Source organism: Anopheles arabiensis, chromosome 2 (genome assembly GCF_016920715.1).
Source record: "Anopheles arabiensis isolate DONGOLA chromosome 2, AaraD3, whole genome shotgun sequence".
NCBI lineage: Eukaryota > Metazoa > Arthropoda > Insecta > Diptera > Culicidae > Anopheles > Anopheles arabiensis.
Window position 1 is genome coordinate 65,765,317 of NC_053517.1, and position 16,240 is coordinate 65,781,556.

Consider the following 16,240-nt stretch of genomic DNA (forward strand, 5'->3'; position numbering starts at 1 on the left):
AAATAGAAGTGAATAAATAAAGACACTAGAAAGCGGAAGTAAACAAAACATGCAATGGAAACTGATATACGTTCACTGAAGGACTAGGCGAAATCAACAGTATTTACTGTACACTATCTTTTGATGATCATTTCCGGGAAGAAATTGTCTAGATCTCGCTAGGCAGAGGAAGACCAAAGGCACGAACAAACGCACCTTAAATCCCTTTATCTTCTTCGATTGTTTACGTCAAATATGCCTTATAGTTTAATTGAACAGCATTTTTTGATGTTATTTACAAGCTCTTATTCAACAAGCTCTTAGCGTTTATTTTGCCAGTTTTTGAGGACTTCGAATATCTAATTTGAGCAAAATATGGTCCAAAGATATAATTTTTTTACTACAGTTTTCACTACCCACTTCGATGGCAATGTCAAGTAATGTGGATTCGATAATCGATTGGTAATAGGGGCAGTTCCATGGTATTGTCGTCAACTCGTACGACTCAATAATATGTCCGTCGTGGATTCAAGCCTTGTATGGACTGTCCCGTCCATACCAGGCTTGAATTATTAGGCTGGGTGGTTCTAAATAAGTCCGGAAGTGCTACTAAAGCTGGCATGGGCGTGTAGAACGTCACGACGAAAAAAGAAAATTTATCACAGTTTCCACTTACCACTGAGGTAGCAATTTGAAAGACTGTAAATTCGAAAATCACATGCCAGATGGATCTGAGCATAGTTAAAATGAGCGTTAAAATGTTTACACATTGCTAACAGCAGATCTCTGTATGATTATGCTAAATGTGTTGTACACATTTTTCTATTTGCCGTGAAGACCTACACCGGTTATGCTGGCTTTTATAATCTTATAAGACTTATTTAGTATTACGAGGTCAGGATAGTTAGTCCTCGTTGCTGGGGGCCGGATCATATGAAGCTTGAACCAACGACGGGCATGTTGTTAAGTCGTGCAAGCTGATGATTGATAATAATATTATTAATGTCTGTTTTTTAAGTTTTCTTCATGTAAACTTTTATGTTTTTATGTTATGTAAATGTTTATTTATGATAACAAACAAGTAAACTTTGTGGGTATAGCCTCCGTTACTTCATTCCGTAGAACCATCCTGTCCTTAAATCCGACCCTGGAAAATACCACGATGGCTGTGCAAGTCGCTTGTCCAGATTTTTTCTTGCGTTTATGAAGAAATTAAGAATGTTTGTGTAGGGTGTAGAAATATATCACGTCTTTAGCAGGCACCCGGCTATGATAAATGAATTATACGACAAGAACATTTACAGTGTGCTTTGCTCAATTTATAGCGTTTCATTTTTTAGTTTAATGAACAAACATTTTGTGTTACATTGAAGAAAGTGTGGCGACAATGTGAGGCTGTTTGCTTAGCACTCAAAATCATATAAAATTTTGATGATTTGCTTTTACCACAATGGAAAAATACAGACGATCAGTTAATGCATAACCAACAAACATTGCTTCCGAAAACTGGTTTTAAAGTAAATATCGATTTTGCTATTGCAATGGGTTTTATTATTATCCTCATATGTTTTGGAAGTTATTTAAGTTTAAGAACAAAAGACACAAGTTTTGAAAGTGTAAAAGTACTTTATAAGATAAATATATAAGATAATATAAGTAAGTACCCTGTCATATACATGCAATCATGTTTTGTTTGACAATGCCATTTTCAGCATATCTGAGATAGATACTCAAATCTGTAAATTGTAGTGGACTATGTTATAGCGAGTACGACTAGTATCGCGCTTTCCCCAAAATGAGTAAGTCTATTTACTCCACTGATACCCCTTATAAATGGCAAAATATCGTCTAACAAGCATTACAGTTTGCATTGTTAGTACAGTTTTGTTTAGCGAACGCTAATGTTGTTAGGATTAAAACAGATGTAAAAAATAGTAGTATGGGCAAAATTAATCTTATTTAAGATTTTCTACAAAAAATGATCACCTTTTTCTAGTACTGTTTCGACGCTGAAGCTGATTATTTTACTTCTAATATAGAACTGTCAGTGGTTTTAATTAATGCGCTAATATAAAGCATGCTGCTAATATTATAATGTGCATGCTAAGCGATCACATTTATTTGAAATTTTCACAAAACATAATTATTCTTACTTTATTATATGCCTCCACCATTTATCTATGCATTAAAAAAACATTTAATTTTAGGCTACAAAGCCTGAAAATAATGTAAATGTATAAAAAAAGTGTAAAATAGAAGTTGATGTTTCACGTGATGCTTCCCCGGGGCATTAAAAACTGGGGCAATATATACCACAACGACAGCGTTTAGTTAGTAGTCAAAACATTTTTGTTTTGCTGTTCAGTAAATTCTTAATTTTCAAAAAAAAAAATTGGCGAATGGCAAATGCTGAGCTTTATTCTCACCAACACTCTCATATGATCTTTACGCTCTAGATTGCGCTCTGCTGTGTTTCTATTCGTTGCTAGCGTGCATTTTGCCTTCTTTCTCTATTGCTGTTTAACATACTCTCTCCACGCTGGATTTGGCGCGATGTACTTGAAATGATCCAAGTAATTTCAGTGAAATCTCTCTAAAATGTAGCCTCTTAAAGATGAATTGTTTCTCTAAGATGAATATTTTGACGGTTCCGTCATATTCCATACATTTTATGTGTCTTAAAAGATGAAGAACTCTCTAAGGTGAAAATTCCATAAGGTGCATATGCGATTTGGCAGCCGAAAAAATTCTAAGAAAAAATTTTGAACGACAGTTCGCAAAAATATTGGTTCAAAAATGCCCAATTTTTTCGGTGGTTCTTGGAAACTTCATAACAAGAACTTCATTAGTTTTCTTTAACATAAATATCTCTCTAAGTTGACGGTCGCTTGAAGTTTCATTTTAGAGAGATTTTACTGTCTGTTCACGAAATCATAAAAATTACGTGATGGAACAATGCTTGATCATATGTGTAGTACTCTTCTATTTTTTTGCCGAATCTCGGTTAAAAATAAACCGAAATTCGCACATCTGCGATCTTAGCTATGATCTCGGTTGAACCTTTTTAACCAAAAATCTCGGATAAAAATGACAAATGACAGATTACGTGTTTAACCGAGATTCCGGTTTGAGAAAACTGAGATATCAGTAAATTGGAAGATAGTCGGATATCGTTAATAATTGTTTTTTAGAGCCTAAAACTGTTGCATCGTTTTGATAGCATTTAAAAATAACACAAATCGCCGGTAACATCGATTTATTCTGGAAAAAAACATTTAACACCTACAGCTCTTAGCCCAAGTTGTTTTCGCATCATCATAATTCATAATTCATCACAAACTGTAATGTGAACATGAAAATATGAACAAATAAGTAAATATTTCATTAAAATCGTAGTATCTTACAATATTTTGTTCCTGAATGTGGAATATTTGTTGAATTAATATCAGAATCTGACCAAACTATGTTTTCCTCGCACAATGTAAACAACTTGACGGATGGCAGATCGATTACCGAATCTCGGCAAACACATAAATCCGAAATCTCTGTCATTTTAACATTTGATACCGGTGCATTGTTAAAGTACGAACTTGGCAAACCATTTTGCCATTTTTTTTTATTTGTAAAGCACTCTGTAGGCAATCGTGGAAAATTTAACTGAAATATCAGTAAAGTGGGCTATTTCGGACAGATTGATTTCGGCTCTGATTTTAACCGAGTTCGCAATTTTTTTTGTGTATATAGATTGAATCTAATTAACGAAATAACGAAATAACGTTTTATTTTGTTATTTTATTGCTTATACGTTTCATTCGACGAAAGCAAATCTTTTGAAGCTGTGCCTGTTAGCATAATTGTGAGGACAAATACAACACAAAAACCTTACCAAATGTCAACAGAAAATGCCCATTTTGCCCCAAACATGACTGCTTATTTTGCCCCACGTGAAGCATATCTATACTTTTTGTTATATTAATATCTCGTAGTACAGTCGTCAACTCGTACGACTTAACAACATGCCCGTCATGGGTTCAATCCCCAAATAGACCGCGCCGCCATACGTAGGACTGACTATCCTGCTATGGGGGGGGGGAAATCAATTAGTCACTGAAAGCCAAGCCCACAAGTGGGTACAGGCAGGCCTTGACCGACATCGGTTGTTGAGCCAAAGAAGAAGAAGAAGAATATAAAATTATGCATAGGATTGCCCTGCTTTTCTGAGATAAATTGTTTAGCAATTTCGTATCTTTATAAATATACCATGTATAACTTCCACGAATCTAAAGCCATGCCTTTAAGTTTATTATCGAACTAGTATAAATCACACAGTATATCAAACATCACACATAATGAAGTTTGTCTATTACCAAGTATTATTCGCATAACCCAGTTCTGTAGTCTCTGTAATCTTTTCATTTATGTTTCACTAGTCAAGAAAAATATTGTTGCTCAAAAGTCGATATGTGGAAAAATTTAAGACTTATGATGTTTTATTTTGCCAATTTGGCTCAAGCCATTCTTATGTCTACCAGTTACAATTTTTTTTAACACTCCTTCATGTCTCGCTAGCAATAGAATTTTTAGCGATTGGCTGAGTGCACTTCCCCTGTGAAAAATGACTATGGCTTTTTTATTCTTCGTATTCAGTTTCAATTTTGAATCGCAGTTACTCTTCAACAGATGTAAGATCTGTTTAGAGATGTTCAGAAGTTAATTCGGGATTACTATGCGACAAAAAAATGACCGTTTCGTCTGACAACATGTTAACATTGCAGTGATGAAATATTTTTTTGATATCATTTATGCCCTTACATATTGGGCGCAATGCACTATTTTGTGGGATCCCAAGCGTATTCCCTAACGGGCTTGATCACCTATCGCCAAATGACATTCTTTGAGTTCTATCTCTAATGTACCTTTCAAGTCATCGTAGCTCGTTGTCTAACACACCATGGCATTTAAGAGATTTATTGAGAGGTTTCTATAAATAGAAGTCTAGAAAGTGTTTTAAACATGTTTCTATAAAAGTCCTTTTACTTACAAGATCTATCTAACAATCGTCATTTATATAATTTTGTTTAAAATGCATTTTATGTATTTAATGTGTTTAAAACTCAATTAGAAATGGTTAACTGTCAATTAAAAATGGTTTCTCAAAATCAAGAAAACAACCCATTTCGCGAAGTTTTAGTATTCATATTTTGTACCATATTATGTTGCTAGTCGCTAGTATCGGAAATGTTCATATATCGGAGATATTTTAAGGTCATTAAATTTGCATAAGCGTGGGTCGAGCACGTGGTGTATGTGAATTTACGATTGCACTTCATAACAGCTATAAATTGTGCGAAATACGCTAGCTTCGTCATGGAAGGAACCATATGGGACCCTTGCAACCTTGTTACCGACCAAAACTTATTTCTCCCAAACGAATATAGCATTCCGGTTTGCATGAACCACAAGCAAACACTATAAGTAAACGGTAGTCCGTTGGTCTACGCTCAGCCGTTCAGTGCAGCTACGCTTTCTCCCTAAATGTTCACTTTCCTCGAGGAAAATATGTTGCTATCTTTAAAGCTGATGTTCACAGATGTGAATGTTTCAACTCTTGCTACCATATGCACCAGATAAAGAGAGTACATTTATGTATTTCTTGAATTGATCTCTTGCAAAACGCCAATTATTCTTAATCTGATGCAACTGCTTCCTTTATTTCCACCGCAAATTCTACATCTACAAATAATAATTTGAATCGTGTGTCAAAGCAACCACAGAACATGTTTGAATATACTGATTGAATATACTATACCATTCAAGGTGTGTAAAAACAATAATTTTAGTATTATGCAGTATACAGCTAGGTATGGTTTCATACGCGCTCTTTAGTCCGCGCTGACTGAGCATTACCGAGTACAGTGCTCTTAATGTTACTGGGATGAGTGTGGAACGGAAGTTAAAGAAAATCGAGCAACACTCACCAGATCGTCAGAATGCATACCAAAAATCCTATAGTAATGCAAAAAACTTACAGCAAAGCAAATTCCTAGAGCGCAAAGCAACACGCTATTGTGTGGCTTTTTTCATGGTTAGGTTTGAATGATTGAAAAATTCTTCAACTTTTTTAGCTATGACGCTACACAGCAAGTGTTTTGTTCCTTATTACAATTTGCTAAGGGAGGAAAAATTATCATGAAACTTTATTCAGAGTTTTTATATTCACAATGGACTTTGAGGAGAGGTTAAAAGATTTTAAGTTTTTTTTTAGAAATTAACATGAACGTTTGTTAAAACATTAAAATACTGACATTTGAAAATCTACTGCTTTTATGTTAAGATTTACCTATGTCTGTTTAAAACCATTATTAGTATTTTACAGTATGTTCTATTCTCATCTGATACATTTGTTTTGGTATCGTATAAATTGGCTTATATTTAATTGGAAAACGTAGATTTATTGGGTTATGAGCTTTTATTTTTTTATTAAGCTACGCAAACAACGACAAGAATGATTTATTAGTAATTCGGATTTGCATCGGCCCTTGGAGTAGTACTTTTTTTATTTCAAATGATTTTTGTTGTTTTTAAAACACTCTCAACCATACTGAATATTTTTAATAATTAGATAAGTGGAACACATTATTAAGCTTAAAAGCACAACGGTTTCACTTCCAAATGACTTCGAATTCTCAGATTCTTGCAGTCCAAACGAGTATTTGATGTGGGCTCGGTTTGATTTTTTCCGCTTGCTTTTTCTTTTGGTAATTTTTTACCCTTCCACTAATGGAGAAGATCTGGATGAAGGTTTTTAGCTAACTCCTGATAAAATTCATCATCCAGCCCAGATCGGCCTAGTTTCAAGGCGACACGGCACTGTTTGCGCTTCATTTATCAACCGCTCAACAAAAGAATGCAACCGGAAAAGCGTCCGATGACTTTGCAGAAAAAGACCAAAAAAGGATCTAGACGGTCAACTAAATGACAGTGGATTTGAACAGTAAACAGTTGAATAAAAAGGAATTCTCTAAGGGGTTAAGCAATGGTAGAAGATGAACAAAGGGTGCCGCAAACGGCGACATTCTAGACATTTCGTTCAACTTTTGCCAAACAGAGACTATGGAAGAAAACATAAGAAACTACGACAAATAAGAAGTTTTTATCACACTGCCACGGTTCGGTGCTTCAAAAGGAAGTGAAACGTGTCCGATCACCAGGCTCTTAAATGGCGGAAGTTGAGTGACGAAGTAAAGTTATTTTCTTTACTTGTCCCTGTTCTGTTGAATAATAACTTGATATCATGTTGTCGTAGTGTTTCTTGTCCTAAATAAACAAATTAAGGTTTGTATAGTATTGGACAGAGGCCCACAATTTGTAAATTTCATTTATGCGGTCCTGTATTCGCGTTGTGATGTACTTAATATCATAGAGTTTTCTTTTTCCTTGTTGTTTGCCAGAAATGTAATTACCAGCGAAACGGATTATTCCCTAGGCAATCGTCTTAGCGATCAGTAAATGAAAATGCCAAATTAACAAAGGTATATGGAGTTATTTAATTCCTGTGGCCAACCTTATTATGTTGAATATCCTTGTAGGTGGGTAATAATTTAAAAGGTTGTATGTTGTAAATTATAAAAGTCATATCTGTATCAGTGGTTAAAAAATATGTTATTGCATACAGCTCAAGTACATTTCATTTGATGGGATTTAATTATGTTACCGTAAAAATGTTTTAATTAACTGCTTCTGAAAATGACAACATTGTTCCTAACATGAAGCCTTGAAGTATTGTAGTGCATATAATTAAAAACTTTACAATACAGAAATCAAGACGCTTTAAAAATCTCAGTGAAAAAACTAAGTTAATATAGGTAGTGTAGTTAAATATACATTTTTATTTAAATGTGTACACAATGCCCCTGTGCTTGCAAACTCTTTATAAGATATGTACACAAACGCACCTGTTGCTCAGATCTCACACGCTACCAATAGAAACGCTATCGTATCATTAAGGTTATTAAATTCATGTTCTGTTACAGACACATCACCATTCCCAGAGGGAGCTGTAGTATTTTCTAATATATCGTAGCGGGGTTGTATGATCATAATATAGGGAGTTTATGATCATGCAAAGAGATTAAAGATCTAAGAATAGGTAATAATAATTGGAAAATAGTGAAAAATTGATGCTAAAATGAACTGGAAACTACTATTGTTATCTTGCTTTCTTTTAAAACCGGGCAAACATTGTATATGAATCCATTTCATGAAACAGGAAACCTGTGAACTAGTCAAAACACTTATTTTGTTACAATGTTGTTATTTCCATCTTTTCCAACATTTGTCGTATCTCATTGACTATGAGGATGCAGATTACGATGGAACCTGAATGAGTTTTCTTTGATAATAAGTGCAACCAACATCAAATGTTTTTTGGATTGCGTGTGTCCCAACAAGGACAAATAAAATTTATCTTATTCCAGAAAAAAATAAAGGCGTCAAGAGATTTATTGCACGTACATTTATTAGCACTATTCTATCTACTCATGTCTAACATAAAAACATCATTAGTATCGTGCAGAAAAATTTAAAAAACTTTTGAGTAAAACACGAATAGGCCATGAACCTGTTGCTGATTTTGAATGTGTTTAAGTAAATCATTTTGAAATATAGACAGCGTTTTAATGTAGTGTTCATAAAAAATGATATCAAAGATTACTGAAACGTTAGATTTGTCTCTATATTTATAGTTCATTTAGAATATTTATTTATTTAATTTTATTTTCTCGACGGCAAACTGTATCACTGAGATTCCCAAAATGAGATAAAATAGATTTTTTTATGCAAATTGACACGAATTTTCATTAACTTATTTTAATAATAGTAGAAACAATTTTACTTTCTTCGTAACGCTCCTACCTACGATTCCACATTATTTTCACTCATTAATTTTACATCATGTTGAATATCTATGCAAACTATTTTCAACCATGATGAACATCTTAAAATAAAATCATGGATATATTTCATTGACCCAATCGCGCAAAGATAATTAACCTAAATGGCCGATAAAATTCTGGCCAAGTCGTAACGAACCTGCGGCACAGTTTTATTGCTCACCATTTAATGCCAAGCGCAAATTGGAATAAAATCGACAATACCAAACACCCGTCCACAATGAAAGCAAAACACGATTCATTACAGCTGTCTTAAGCAGCATCATTATTCGCAGCAACGAGGTCATCGAAGGCTCTAGGGAAGACATTACGACAAATGATCGATCCAGCCACGGATCTAGATTAATAATTACTTCGTACTACTCAATGATACCAGTTAATCCATCTTCGTATCGCTTGGCTGTATTTTTATGCGGAAGGGCAGTATACTTGTTCACCGGAAAAGTATTTTATGGATTTCGAAAGAAATACATTATACATAGCATTAGGTTGCAGAGCTGAGATAGGTAGTATAGACAAAATGGTTGCATGTGACAAAGTTTATAGGAAATATGAAATGTGTAAATTAAAGAGCAGAAAAGTTAATCATGGTAGCACCATAAAATATGATTTTTTCTGGTCACAAAACACTGCTGCGACTTCCGGAATCCCCTTAACTACTACCACAAACGCGTCCAATCGTAATTAAGAGCAGTAAAGCCAAAAGAACGTTGGGTGTGATTAATAATTATAACCAGCTAACTGGTTTGTTAACGGCCCTAAACAAAAACCCTTGGAAATCAGTTTTCATGCGACGGCGAGCAAAAACAATTTCTTCACTGGTGATAAATTAATTTCGTTCGTCATTGCTTACAATTTACGAACCCAGTGCCTAGGTCCCGTTCGCTCATAATACGGAAGCCTCTGCGAACCCTAACGCAATTATGACGACCTACCATTCCCTCATGTTTTACGCTCGTTAACGCCCCATCAAAAATGCGCTGCTGGCAACAACAAAAAAAAGGTACCGCAATGGGTGGCTTAGGTAAATATTTAAACACTATCCTCCAATGAACCCTGCAAGGCACCCCTACCCTGATAATCTTCACTTATCGGCCGTCCCAACGATAGAGACCTTTGCCTAGAGTACAGCAAACGATTCTAATGCTTGTGGACACACGTCTGCGAATGTGTTAGAAACCAAATAATGTAACAGTCTCACACGAGGCAAGCAAACAAACAAAACGTAAAAAATCAACATACAGGATGAAGAATATGTTGTTTCACATGAAAGGCATCGAGATGCGGTTACAGTGTAATAGCAAGAACGTGTTTAATGTAATGCAGTAGCAAAACAATTTTTATACACTCCAGAAAACACAGGTTGCTACAAGGCCGGTCGAGATCGATTATCTTTCAGACCGTCATCCCGTAGCAAAACCGTGTAGGTTGCTACACCAAAAAGAAATAGCAATAATAGTAAACTACAAATTTCACAAAAAATATATACCTGAATTTTTAAGGTAAAACAATTTGTGTTGTTGTGTTGTGTTGTTTTACAGAACGCATTTATATAAAGTGTTTCTGTTTTTTTGTGATAAAATCTACATAATGGAATCATTACATCTATTGAGCGAACTTGTGTGATCAAGCAAACCCATATAAAAGAATATCACCAAGGTAACACCAACACCTTGATGTGTACGTACAGTGTACATTGATAATGGATCGACCATATCCGTCCATGGCTTTGTACTGCACACCATGTGGGTGCGTGGTCTGGTAGATGTTACCAGATAAAATTTGTAAATAATCGATAAGACTTCGATTTAGATGGACGAAAACATCTCTGAGTATCAATGAAAACAATTTCTCTCTTCTTTTTGAATTTCATAACATATTAATAATATTGCGTAAACAATTATGTAAACAATTGTGCACAAATTCCAGCCTCTCACTTTAACGGCAATTTAACAGGCTTAAAACAGTACGCACCTAAGCAAGCTAACCCTTTTCTATTCATTCCGGTGCAGCATCTCGTCGTCAATGTCATAGATACTGTTTGTTTTTGTCACTACAGCTGATTTGCCACAGCTGTCAAGTCTAATAGTAATTTAATTGAAAGCATATGGAGTGGCATGGTGCTTTTTAGATTATGATGGAGGCGCTTGGTGATTCGTACTCTTGCTACAGTAGTTCGATGCCAGTAGCAAGACGCTAACTACTTGGTGAAGGTTCCTAGCAAACGTCACTTACTTATTTTACTATCCGACGCTTAGCAAACGGCATTGCCAACTCATAAAATAAAGAATAGTTCATTGTTCGTTTTGTGATGATCATTTGTTAGTACGTTTTAGTGCACCTTCCAGTATAGTTTTAGTCATATTTATCAAACAGATTAGTTCTGCATATCGTTGAGGTGTTACAAATTTTACAACATGATGTGAGTTTATCACATCATTTAGTCAAGTTATATGCTCGTATCATTTAGGATTCTCTTGTTTCTAGTAGAAGGGGAAGACGTGAAAGGCATTTGACAATAAAGATAAGTGCTGTTTGATCAAAGATATTAAAGCAATGTTTTAATGTATCGAATCAAATTAAATATTAACAATTATAACTAGCTTATTTTCAAACTAATAAATTTTAAAATTCGATGACAATATTTCAACTACTTTGTACTATTTTACTATCATTATATCCTCTATTGTACTCAAACATTGCTTCAAACATAGCTCATTTTTAGAGTGCTCGTGCTGTAAAGGACGCCATGGTTGATGATCAGGATTTTTTTCGAAAACATAATTTATAACAATTTTTTATTGGTTTGTGTTGGTATCTGCTAGTTTTTCAAAATAAAGCCAATTTCATTACAACTGAAAAATATGTATGGTACAAATACGATTTCCATAAATTGATTGGCATCAAATCACTTGCACACCATATCTGTAGTCAAATAAACTCCTCGAAGTAGCAGTAATTGGCAGGGAAAACTCTCGCCTTGATGAACAAGTAAATTCAAAAAGGCGCGCAAGAAAAACTCATCAATATACCACACACTTTTGCATACGAAACTTTTTCACCCGGCAATAGTGTTATATGAAATGATGCTTAATATCAAAACTCTAATTCAAAATCAAAGAAATGTTCCATGCTAATCGAGCATGATCTTGATTTGACATCGGACCCCACAAATTTACCAGGAATACAAAATATATTGCTCTTTATGCGAGATTTTACCTGTTAACAGTTAAGTTCCACTGTATTACCATATCTACTTATTGGCATAACGACCTACACGGTCAGGCTGGCCTTTTACATTTTTCGAGACTTATTTACTACAACGCAGATGAATAGTCAATCCTTGCTACGGGGACCGGTCCTTATAAGGCTTGAACCCACGACGTAAATTTTGTTAAGTTGTACGAACTGGCGACTGTACCATAGGCTCGCCCCTGAGTATTTGCATACCAACATAATTCATTGCGATAATTTGAAGTTTAATCTTCATCATGTATGAAATTCACTCAAATTAAACAGATTCACTAATAACCTTGCCTCTCACAATTATCCTCTTATTTATTATTATCTTTTAAAACCCTAATATAATTAAAAAATCTTTGCAATTATGTTTAAGATATTCCGTATCATTATAGTACTGTGCAAGGAATTCCGTATACGCAACATTTACTGACATTACGCCTCCACGTTTTTGAATTCTGTTTATAAACAAATGCAAACTCAACCGCCGAAACAACACGTTGTGTGATAGACATATTTCCAAGACAAACTGGAGCTGGAAGAACGATAGGTGATGTTAAACATGAATGAGCAACCTTAAATCAACAAACTCCGGCCGCTGTGGTTTATTTAAACAGTTTCAAGGGCATTTAATAATAGACCAACTAACTTTATGGTTACAAAATCTAAACAATACATTGATTACATTCGGCAAAGATTATCATCTCGAGCACATTTTACCTACTTGTTTAAAATATATAGGTACACATGTTAATTTATTGATCTCCAATAAGACTTACCTAATTAATGAAAAAGTATTCCAAAATGATGATTTTGATTTAGTTTCATACACCGAATACACGAAAACGTCTTAAAATACAATTGATGAACTGTATAATTGAATCATGGAACTAAATTAGTAATAACAGAATTCTTTTCAATTGAATGCATCCATATCAACAACATAACTATGAACAATAAGAAGGTACCTATTGGATGACACTTAACAATTACACTCACATAAATCATATTGACAAACATGCGGGTAGCAATCGACCAATTAGAATATAAAAATTGAACACGTACATATTTTGCTAGCTCAAATATAACTTTTCTAGAACAGTTGTTTTATGTTTAAAATGATAAGTCATATTATTAAATCCTAAACCATAATTATTTTATTATTTTCATGATTTTCACTTCCACTTAACTGGACATTGTTGTCAATCACATATTATCATATTTTACATACAATAAACTTCTATAAACTGTATAAATGTGCACGTCACATGCTTTGCAAAAAACAGATAAAAAAAAATTGCTGCCACAAACACACAGGTAAATAACTGGAAAGGACAAAACCCCATAATCCAGTTTTTGTTACTCGAACGTATAACTGAGCTGAGCGAAACCTAGATGTTTGTTTTTTTTTTCATTTTCTTTCTTCCGATGAGATCAGCCTTTTTGTACACAGAATCAGATGCGGTTAACTGCACGTGAATCGCTTCTATTTTTCAAAAGAAACTTAGTGCAAGCAATATAGCTGCCAATCACGTGTAGTAAAATAATTATGAACATACACTAAAACTATTGGGAACACTCATTAACTTTACACTCATAGCTGCATATAAAAATATCAGGTTAAAATACACTCACAATAATCATATATACACACCCACATTTTTTAAATCATTCATATACACTCACGCACAAGTTTTAAAAATAAAAAAAAACCTATCACACTAACCACAGAAGTATAGTCCTCAGTTTTTGGAGCTGTGGAAAAAACCCCAACCAACCTATATTCAACCACACTGACGGAAAGCTTATCTCGAACTGACCTGCTCTCACGAAAAACCGATACCGATACCAACCTGTTACAGCAAGCTTAGCAGCATCGGCTGTGTGTGCAGCTATCTCGTTTGTGCGATAAGAACAGCAGCAGAATAAGAGTGAGAAAACTTACACTGAATAGATGAGCAAAATGTATAGGAGAATTACTATTGCTGAGAGTTCAAGAAATTCGAGAGCATCAAACGAAAGAGAATTTTCAAAACAAGAGAACCTCACGCATGAGGATACTCCAAATTGAAGCATATGCTCTCGCAAGAAACAACCGTACTCGCCATGAAAATTTCTAGCTTCCTTCTCTTTCACAATAGATGTGTACGTTACTTTTTAGGTGAAAGCTTTTTTCAAGGTGTAGTTCACTAGGTTTGACAAGTTTAAAACGGTCAACAGATTTCAATATCCATATTTTTCGCTGCGCGGTTGCTAGAAAGATTAATTAACAAGGTATCATAATTGTTTATGTCACTAGCTTTATGACTGAAGTTCCACTAACATAAAAGATATAAATAAATAAATTAATAATTTAAAACATAAATAATTTATTAAATTATCATGAAATCAATAAAAAAATGAATAATAAAATAATACAATTCACTTTCATATGCCATTGGATAATAAACTTGTAACGTACATTGTAATTAACAATTAATAAATAATTTATAAAACATTTTTTTGAAGCGAAAAGAAAAAAACTACAAGAAGTTTTGTGTAGTTTAATTCATACGACCAATATTTAAAACGATTATCTGCTTTCACACCCCAGAGAATGCCAGATATCATTGAACAAGACAATTTCCCTGCAGCTTACCACTCTGTTTACTTTCAACCACCTTTTCAGTTTATCTCCTCTACACTCAACCTTGCGTAATTTGTGTTGACTCAAATACACCACCACTTTACCGACAACTTTGAAGAAGGTGCACCCGCGAAAGTCTGCTCGATAGTGAGACATAAACAGATGCAGGCCTCCACCAGCATACCACATGCACTGCTCATTACACGGTGGTATAATACTGTAGGTAAAACAAAAGCAACGTCCCAAGTATGTTTACATTACAAACTGCCTCCTCCAGCAACGCGTACGTTGCATCATTTTCTGTGCTCAGATTTTTACAATTTAGAAGTTGTACGCAAAGTTCACTAGCACGTTTGAGTCTCTCAGTTTTTCTTTGCCATGCTATTAACAGTGCCAAGTGCTACGAGTCGCATATCATGCGGTTGGCACACACTCAATCTAAACAACCCAATGTCGTCTTCTTAGCAGTACCACGCATACATCTAATTAACCATATTTCAACAGAATGATAACTCTTGGCCCGAGGTTAACTAAGACGGTTACATTTTTAACTCCGAGTACGAATATGACACATTCGATAAAACATTTTCATAACATAATTTCGATCTACATCATCGAATTTAAATATTTGAAACATTTATTATTACTTAAGATATACTCATTAGGCATGAAATATCACGCTGTCCTTGAATCCACACACATCTGAAGCAACTATTTTGCAAATATTTACATATTCTACTCGTAAACCATTTCTCCATGCAGTAAAGTAAGAAAGCATGCAATGTTTGTGTGTTTGTGCGATTTTAATGACGTTCCTCGCACTTTCATACTTGCGCTTGCATATTGCTTGCGCATCACAAGTGTGAGTATTTTCCACTTCGTGGATTTTACTTCTTCGTATGGGGTATAATTAGACCCCAGCATTGGAGAACGAAATAAGAGTGTTTTCTTTAAACATTCTTTGTTTTATCCGAATGAAATAAAACTAAACAGTATAGTTGTACGAATCCCAATAAACATGGCACACATGATTGAAACAAGCAAATATACTCCTTCTTCTTATTATGCATGCATATAATTCATATAATATGCCTAATGCATTTGGGCTTTCTTCCACATGGAAGAGAAACGATAATTATACTCATGATGGGTTTGTTATTAAATTGCACTTTTGACAATATATTGATATATTATGACGAATCAGGTCTGAATAAAAATATATTATTGAAATGTGTTTTCTTATACATTTTTTCTTATATTTGCCCAATTCATGTCTTGTTATCAGTTTTAAAAGGTTTTATTGTACTTCAATTACCTTGTTTTTATAAATCACTTAAGATTTTTAATCATAGTTCAGAAAAACATTCGATACACTCTTGTTTATAAGTTATGCGGAATGAGCATCACATTTCAACCTGATATTTCATATGTTTTCAGGTCAACT

The 16,240-nt window shown here is 34.3% G+C and overlaps 1 protein-coding gene across 1 annotated transcript in view; it reads right to left on the reverse strand.

Moving 5' to 3' along the window:
- LOC120893874 overlaps positions 1 to 13,973 on the reverse strand; it is a 38,742-nt gene extending 24,769 nt beyond the window's left edge. The window contains 2 exon segments of the mRNA XM_040296039.1: positions 12,950 to 13,039; positions 13,806 to 13,973. The gene's annotated coding sequence lies outside the window, so the exon portion shown is untranslated.
- Between the last annotated feature and the right edge of the window lie 2,267 nt (positions 13,974 to 16,240).